This window comes from Carlito syrichta, unplaced genomic scaffold (genome assembly GCF_000164805.1).
Source record: "Carlito syrichta isolate Samal-C Ts95f unplaced genomic scaffold, Tarsius_syrichta-2.0.1 Scaffold304557, whole genome shotgun sequence".
Lineage (NCBI taxonomy): Eukaryota > Metazoa > Chordata > Mammalia > Primates > Tarsiidae > Carlito > Carlito syrichta.
Window position 1 is genome coordinate 25,867 of NW_007248653.1, and position 9,027 is coordinate 34,893.

Consider the following 9,027-nt stretch of genomic DNA (forward strand, 5'->3'; position numbering starts at 1 on the left):
GCCTGTAAGCCCGTGCCTTTGGGAGGCTGAGGTGAGTGGATTGCCTGAGCCCACGGGTTTGAGACCCGCCTGGGCAACTTGGCGAGACCTCCATCTCTACAATAAATCAAAAATTAGCCGGGAGTGGTAGCATGCGCCTGTAGTTCCAGCTACCTGGAAGGCTGAGGCGGAAGGATCGCTGGAGCCCAGCTGGTCGAGGCTGTGGTGGCCGGGAGCAGCCACTGCCCTCCATTCTGGGCGACAGAATGAGACTCCAATTAAAAAAAAAAAAAATAAAGTCAGACTGAGTCGTGTCCTTGTGTCTAACACCCTTGGGCTGAACTCCTCTGGATCTCAGTTCCCTCGCCTGTAAGTGGAGATAAGAATACCTCCCTTTGGCCGGGCTCGGTGGCTCAACCTGTAATCCCAGCACTTTGGGAGGCCGAGGTGAGTGGATTGCCTGAGCCCGCGGGTTCGAGACCCGCCTGGGCAACTTGGTGAGACCTCGTCTCTACAATAAATCAAAAAATCAGCCGGGTATGGTAGCACGTGCCTGTAATTCCGGCTACTCGGAAGGCTGAGGCGGAAGGATCACCGGAGCCCAGCAGGTGGAGGCTGCGGTGGCTGGGAGCGGCCACTGCACTCCAGTCTGGGTGACAGAGTGAGACTCAAACTAAAAAAAAAAAAAAAAAAAGAATACCTCCCTCAGAGTTGGTATGAGAAATAGGTAATGCATGCATAGAGAGTGCTTGTACACAGTAGGTACTGGAATGGCGGGAGGGCTTTGTGGTGGACACTACAGGTTGCCTTCCAAACATCTCCTTTCTCCTTCCTAATAGAACCTCACTTTGGTCCAGGCATCTCCCTCTTAAATGAGGAAACTCAGGCTCAGAGAGCGTAAGTGGCATTTCTGAGGTCTCACAACTTAGTGTCAGAGGTATATGGACCCAGATCTTCTCACTTCCAGTCCATTGCTCTTTCTAATACCTCTCCTTCTTTGGAGAAGTAAGCACATGTATCTAACACAAGATACCCGAGACTTAGATGTTCTAAACCATAGTCTGCCTTTCCCCAAATGAGTGATCCAAGCATGAGACAGAAGCCTCAAAGGTTTTAAGGACCTGACCTTGGAAATGACATACGAACACTTCCGTCATATTCTGTTGGTCACATAGACCAACCCAGATAGAAGGGGGAAAGGGACCATACCAGGGTGTGACAACCAGGAGGTGAGGGTCACTGGAAGCTTCTTGAAAGCTAGCTACCATGAGGATCCTAGTACTATTATGAAAATAGTCTTACATGCTGAATCTCTTGAAAGGGTTTGGGAATCTCAAGGGGACCACAGACCAGGCTTTGAGATCATCAATGTACATAACCGCTAGGCACTCACACCTGTAATCCCAGTACTTTGGGAGGCAGAGGCGAGAGGATTGCCTGACCCCATGGGTTCAAGACCAACCTGGGAAACTTGGCGAGACCTCGTCTCTACAATAAATCAGAAAATTAGCTGGGCATGGTGGCGCATGCCTGTAGTTCCAGCTACTTGGAAGGCTGAGGCGGAAGGATCGCCTGAGCCCAGCAGGTGGAGGCTGCGGTGGCCGTGAGCGGGCCACTGCACTCCAGCCTGGGCGACAGAGTGAGACTTTGACTCAAAAAAATTACACAACCTACGCTACTATTTCAAGATGATTCTCAGGTCTGCCTTCCTTTTGCAGGTTCATCTGTTTGTCAGATCTCACTTTAGAAACGAGTAAGCCACTGGGCTCAGTGGCTCAGCCTGTAATTCCGCGCCTTGGGAGGCTAAGGTGAGTGGATTGCCTGAGCCCGCAGGTTCAAGACCTGCCCGGGCAACTTGGCGAGACCACATCTCTACAATAAGTAAAAAAAAAAAAAAGTAGCCGGGCATGGTAGCGCGCACCTGTAGTTCCAGCTACTTGGAAGGCTGAGGCGGAAGGATCGCCAGAGCCCAGCAGGTCAAGGCTGCAGTGGCCGGGAGTGGCCACTGCACTCCAGTCTGGGTGACAGAGTGAGACTCCAACTCAAAAAAAAAAAAAAAAGAAAAGAAAAGAAAAGAAACGAGTAAGCCATAAGGGGCCAGGGACTTTCCCACACTGTATTCTTTTCAAGACCTTGGCTAGCAGAACTTTGGTACACAGCCCACAGTCAGTCACACTGAAGTGTGTATTGGGAGAGACAATAGTGCTCCATTTTCCAAAGTTTGTTACAATAACTCTCCGAGCTCAGGAGACCATGGAGTTGTTACCTGTCCAGTTTCCTTCTCCCCTTCTTATAGCCAACACTCTCCCCTCCTCCCACCCCTACCTTTCCTCTCCCTCATTCCATGTGGTTGTGGTAGGGCTGTCAATCATACTCCAGCCCCTTTGGTGAAAGTGATTAGTCCGGGGAAGCCTAAACACCCAGTATGGGCCAGCCAGGGTCGGGAATTGTTTTCTGGGAAAGCCACATAGGAAGGTCCCTTTGCGCCTTGAATCTAGAGTCAGAGAACTAGACAAGCGAGGATGGAGCTGTCTCCAGCCATGTTTCCCGTCTGCATTCGGTAGTTGAAAATGAAGCCAAACAAGAAGACAGAGCCAAGAATAAGACAAAAGCAGATGAGAAAGTCTGAGCCTCTGGATTCACTCCTGCCTGAGGCTAGTTCCAACTCCCTTTGGTATGTTTCAACAAATGCAGCAGTGTTAGGTTTCTACCGCCCAATCATTCAAAGGGCTCGCACACAGTGGACTCTTAGGGCCATAATTATTTTGTGATCTGCTCCCTGCAGAAGCCTGTGTTGAGAGAAAATAACATCGAAGATCTAGAAGGGAACTGAAAAGGGACTGGCTAGCCCAAAGGTGGCAGAGCCAAGGAACAGAACTTTCTGGAAGGTGACAACGGGGTCGTTTTAATTGGGTGGTGGGAAACACACTCCCATGAACTTGGTGGGAGTATAAATTGGGGAAGGCAGTTTGGAAATCTCTTCGGATTTGAAATGTTCCTGCTCTTTGAGTCAATAGTCCTATTCAAAGCAGCATTTTTGTTATGGTAAAAAGCTGGCAATAATCTCAATCTTGCCTGGTCAGTAGAGGACTGGTTAAATAAATTACGGAAATGTGGCCAAGTTCCATTAAAGGAAAAATGTTTGTAAGACCACATAAAACATTTGTTGAGAAACGTGTGTTGTTTAGTGTGTGCAGAGAAACAAGCTTGGGGGCCAATACGCAAACATGGTCTCTGTGAGGAGAGAATTGTAATTGGGAGAACCTTCATTTTCTATGTTTGGATGAAAAAGCATAATTTGAGAGAATAATTTCTGTTGTTTCTCAGGCATAATGTTTCCCTTCTTTTATTGTTGGCAGATTGTATTCTGAATTCTGGGATCTCTGGCCTCAGGGGTTCATTCATTCACTCATATATTTGATTGACAAAGAATCCAAGGCTGCGTAAGGCTCTCTCTTGGAGCTAAGGACATCTTAGCAAAGCAGAATCACTACCTGTGATGGTTACTACCAGGTGTGTCAACTCGACTAGATGGAGGGATGCCTAGATGGCTAGTGTAGTATTGTTTCCCTGTTTGTCTGTGAAGGTGTTTCCAGAAGAGACTGGCATGTAAGTCAGTGGACTAGGAGAGGAAGACTCACCCCCAGTGTGGACAGCCATCAGCCAACCCATCAGCTGCCAGGACCCCTACAAAAAGAGGCCAAGTAGCCTGATGAGTTCCCTACGTCCTCTGTCTCCTGGCAGAACTCTGCCTCCTCTCCCCCTGCCCTGAAATCAGATGCCAGATTCTTGGGCCTTTGGACTATGGGATTTACACCAGTGGCCTCCTGGGGGCTCTTAGGCCTTTGGCTTCAGAGAGGCTGTAGTGTCAGCTTCCCTGGTTCTGAGACTTCCAGACTTGGACAGAGCCACACTACCAGCTTTTCTTGTTGGCCAGCTTGCAGGCGACCCATCATGAGACTTTGTCTTGTAATCATGTGAGCCATTTCTCCATAATAAATTCCCTTTTATACCATACATATATCCTAGTGGTTCTGTCCCTCTGGAGAACCCGCATGGTACTTATAAGATTGCTTGCAAGGACAAAGCTCAGATGGTGATACGTGTTATGGAGACACACAGAGGAAGAGAAGGGGATAGAATGCTGGGGGTGAGACAATAGGTTCCTAGTATTCGTAGTCAGAGAAAGCCTCAGTCAGAGAAAGCCTCACTGAGAAGGCAACATAAAGACCTAAAGGAAACTGAGTCCTCTTCTTATCAAAGAGTAAGGTTTTTGCTTTTTTGAAATGTTTGAATTATCACTTTGGTTAAATGAACGCCAATTAGTTTACAGTGACCCGTGATCCTATTTTTGTGATATCAAGTGTTTTAAACCTTGACATTTGGCCAGGCACAGTGACTCATAACTGTAATCCCAGTTTTTTGGCAGGTTGAGAAGGGAGGACCACTAGAATCTAGGAGTTTGAGACCAGCCTGAGCAACATAGCAAGACCCTGTCTCTACACACACACAAAAAAATTAACCAGGCATGGTGGCACATGCTTGTAGTGCTAGCTACTTGGGAGACTAAGGCAGGATGATCACTTGAGTCCAAGAGTTTGGGGTTGCAGTTAGCTATGACCATGCCACTGAATTCCAGCCTGGACAACAGAGAGGGACCCTGTCTCTGAAATAAATAAATAAATAAAAATGTTAAATGTGAATGACCGACAGAGACCCACTAATGTCCATCCATATTGCCACAGCCCCTAGAGAAGGACATGGCAAGGGCTGAAGTGTTCCTGTACATTCCTGAACAATATTCCTGAGAGCTAATAAAAGGTGCGCTTCCCCTTATCTCCTATATACTCCCAGTAAGTAACTTCAGGGGATACTTGACTTCCCTATAATCTACGTCCAATCAACTGAAAGATGCAAATCTCCATTTACTCCCTTGTTCTGAGTGGTTATAGATTTGCATGATACAGTATCAACATAATCATAAGCCTTGTGATTTGTATAACCTTTGTATCCAAGTAATTGTACATTTTGTGATTTGTATAACTTTTGCATAATGCACGATGTCTTAGGCCTTGTAAACCCCCTTTACTCTACGGCAAGCTTGATTAACGCTTCTGCTGGGCCCTACTGATAAAAGCTATGAGACACCTCTGATATCTGGCACCAGGAAGTCTGGACCGAAAAAATGTCACTATCGATAAATGCAGCTGAAACTCAAGTTCTATACCATGGGCTGCTGGCCGCGTGGCTAATGTACAGGTACTAACAACTCTGGACTTCAAAAAGTGAACTATAAAAGCCTGGCGGGTAAAAAGAACCATTTTAGAACGACCTTTGAGTCGTTCTACAGGCACGCGCTACCACGCCCGGCTAATTTTTTTATTTATTGTAGAGATGAGGTCTCGCCAAGTTGCCCAGGCGGGTCTCGAACCCGCAGGCTCAGGCAATTCATTCACCACGGCCTCCCCATCCGCGAGATGACAGGCTGAGCCACCAAGCCAGGCAATAAATTTCTTTCTACCAGTTCCCTGCCCCTTTGATTTATTGGTATCAAGGGGAGCAGCCGAGAGTTACTCAGACCATAGCAAATGAAACTTTTATATTTGACAAATTTTCCAAAATCAAATTTCCAATTCTAAATTCAGTCTTTTTCACCTCAAATTAACTTTTTGGATATTAGGACCCCTGGAAGTCCAAAAGAGACATATTTGATTTATTTGGTGTGTTAAAATCATACAAGAAGCTGGGCTCGGTGCCTCAGCCTGTAATCCCAGCACTTTGGGAGGCTGAGGTGAGTGGATTGCCTGAGCCCGCGAGCTGGAGACCCACCTGGGCAGCGAGCCCTCATCTCTACAATAAATCAAAAAATCAGCCGAGCGTAGTAGCGCATGCCTGTAATTCCGGCTACTTGGAAGGCTGAGGCGGAAGGATCGCCAGAGCCCAGCAGGTTAAGGCTGCGGTGGTCGGGAGCAGCCACTGCACTCCAGTCTGGGCGACACAGTGAGACTCCAACTCAAAAAAAAAAAAAAATCATACAAGAAGTAATGTCAAATGTGAAATGATGTTTAACTTTCTTTGGGTTAAATTTATATAAATGTGTTAATATGTGTTCCAACATTGTATGAGATTCCTAAAATTCTGATGTCTTGGCATGTTATTAATAACAGTTATGGTTATGTTAAATTGTTGTATGCCACAGAAATAACCAAATTTCCTTGTTAATTGTGACTTTAACCATGGCTGTTCTAAGACTTTTGTAATCCACAATTATTGCTTTTCTTTAATTAGTCTCAAAAAGTAGTTTATAATCAGCTGTAGCTCAAAATTGGCTTTTTAAAAGAAATTCATGGAAAGGACTCTGATAGATACTCTTGAATATGGGTTTCTGATAACTTTAGAGATCATGCGTTGGACTAGGAAAAATCTTCCAAGATTCTAATTAAAAAGCTGATGCAAGCTGGGCTCGGTGGCTTAGCCTGTAATCTTGTGCTTTGGGAGGCTGAGGTGAGTGGACTGCCTGAGTCTGCGGGTTTGAGACCCACCTGGGCAACTTGGCAAGACCTCATTTCTACAATAATCAAAAATTAGCAGGGTGTGGTAGCGCGCGCCTGTAGTTCCAGCTACTTGGAAGGCAGAGGCAGAAGGATCTCTGGAGCCCAGCAGGTCGAGGCTGCGATGGCCGGGAGCGGTCACTGCACTCCAGTCTGGGTGACAGAGTGAGACTCCAACTCAAAAAAAAAAAAAAACAAACCAATGCATTCATGAGGATTGCTAACCCAATGTTAAGCAGAACAAGAGCTGATTATACGAAACTGAACTACCAGAAGACTGAAATAATTTTTATGGTTTTTTATTTGAAACACTGCTGATTCTTTTGTTCTGTTTTTCAAAGTCAAACTTTTTTCTCGTTAGCATTTTAAAGAAATTGGGTATCATTTTGTGAGCAAAATCTAAAGAATATTTCTATCTGATTTCCCCAGGAGTTTGAAACTGTTTTTTGAGGGTTATTCATTTATGGCAATATAGTTCTTTACATAAGTTCAATAAGAAACTATTTTTCCTATAACAGGACACAATTGGAGACACTGGTTCTTTTACCAAGGCTTTGACTGGAATGGCATATGTTCAGTATGACCAGACAGCTTTGAGAGCTTGAGCTTGTCTTTATAGATCCAACAGAAGCCCCTTGAGAAGAGACTGGCCTTGTACCTTGTCCATGAAGTTCCTTTACAAGATTCCTGACTTGTGGTAAGTAAAGAGTATCCTTCCTTCCTTTCTTTCTCTCTCTCTCTTTTATTTTTTTGTATTTTTTGAGTTGGCGTCTCACTCTTTTGCTCAGGCTGGAGTGCAGTGGCAAGCTCACAGCCACCATAGCCTCGACCTGCTGGGCTCAGGTGATCCTTCTGTCTCAGTCTTCCAAGTAGCTGGAACTACAGGCATGTGCCACCATGCCTGGCTAATTTTTTGATTTATTGTAGAGATGAGGTCATGCCAAATTGCCTAGGTTGGTTTCAAATCCGTGGACTCAGGCAATCTTCTCACCTTGGCCTCCCAAAGTGCTAGAATTATAGGCGTGAGCCACCACGCTCGGCTTCTTTTTCTTTTCTTTTTTTTTTTTTTCTTTTAAAGAGACAGAGTTTTGCTCTGTCACCCAGGCTAGAGTGCAGTGGTACAATCATAGCACACTACAGTCTCAAACTTCTAGGCTTGAGGGATTCTCTTACCTCAGCACCATGAGTACCTGGGGACTACAGGTGTGAACCACTATGCCCTGCTAATTTTTTCTTTTCTTTTTTTGAGTTGGAGTCTCGCTCTGTTGTCCGGGCTGGACTGCAGTGGCACTCTCATGGCCACTGCAGCCTTGACCTGCTGGGCTTAGGCGATCCCTCCACCTCAGCCTTCCAAGAGGCTGGAACAATAGGTGTGTGCCACCACACTCAGCCAATTTTTTGATTTTTATTGTAGAGATGAGGTCTTGTCAAGTTGCCCAGACTATCCTCAAACCCTTGGGCTCAGGCAGTCCTCTTACTTCTACCTCCCAAAGTGCTGGGATTACAGATATGAGCCACCCTACCCACCCTAATCTTTTCATTTTTTAAGAGATGGGAGTTTCATTAGGTTGATCAGGTTGGCCTCAAGTGATGCTCCTACCTCAACCTCCCAAAGTATTGGGATTGCAGGCATGAGCCACAGTGCTGGGAAAAGAATGTCACTTCCTGACAGGCCAAGGAAGTTACTTTGGAACCTCAGGAAGAGAGGAATTAACCCAATTCATACAGGTGTCTTCAGGCACAGATAAATCCTTGGCTTGACTAGCCTCGAGAAACTTTTAAAAGGTCTAATCCGAGGTCCTTTATGAAAAATGTTCCACCAAGCCAATTTAAAAAGAGCCTGTGTGGCCAATCAGCCTTCTTACTACACTTTATGCAAATAATCAGGCCAAGTAAAATAAGTCCTACCATAATTTATCCTTGGTAGAAACAGGAAACTGGAGACAGGAAAATTATGTTTCAGAAGAAAACTATAGGACAGCTGTTATTAGGTTCTAGCCTCACCCATTGTTTTTGTTTTTTCTTTGCCTACAATTTGGACTGAACTTTGAATTTTTTCCTGGCTACAAGCCTCCAAACCAACATTTTCCAATTGTTCTTCCATTTTTCTGACTTGAACTCAATGGAATTGCTACCACCTTTTCCCCGAGTCCCTGAAAGCCGAAGCTTACACCCTGTGATACAGGTGAGAAAAACTTGTCAGATTACCACTATGTCCTTCCACTTAAACTTTTGAATCCAACATCTGGATACCTCAACCGACTACCCTTCAGACTCTAAGGAAACTGGTTTATAGCTTGTTCCCAACATTAACCTTTGTTTTCCTTCTGTTTGAAAAGCCATCTACAATGCCATCTCCGAAAATGAGACACAGCTGTCTAATGGGACAGGCCTATTTCCAGAAATGGCAGAATGGTTGAATGGGATCCTTTGCCACTCAGCTTTTAACTGTTTTTCTCTCCATGGCCATCAACTCAGCTTTTAGTGTGTGAAACTT